This window comes from Teleopsis dalmanni, chromosome 2 (assembly GCF_002237135.1).
Source record: "Teleopsis dalmanni isolate 2A chromosome 2, ASM223713v2, whole genome shotgun sequence".
Taxonomy (NCBI): Eukaryota; Metazoa; Arthropoda; class Insecta; order Diptera; family Diopsidae; genus Teleopsis; species Teleopsis dalmanni.
Window position 1 is genome coordinate 213,731,716 of NC_051847.1, and position 387 is coordinate 213,732,102.

Genomic DNA, 387 nt, shown 5'->3' on the forward strand with positions numbered 1-387 from the left:
AATATAATAAATAGTCAACCGATAGCAATTAACACATTAAAATTACTACTGAAAAAGAATTTAAAATAATTGAAAAAAAAAACACAATTCAAATATTTAATATTTATTTTGAATGCACTTTAATTACTTACTGTATATACTTTTTTATTGATTAATAAAAGCTTAATAATCAGTATGTAAATACAATTTTAATACTTAATTCTTTCATATGATTTCCTTAATTAATTGAAATATTTAACAATTTCTTGTTATTTGAAATACATATGAATTAAAACATTGGCCAACAGTGCGTATGCGTAACAAAAATTAGTATGGCATTATCTTTCCATCATTTTCTTTACCATTTTCAATTATTTCTGTAATTTTATAAATAACTTTTTCAGTTGA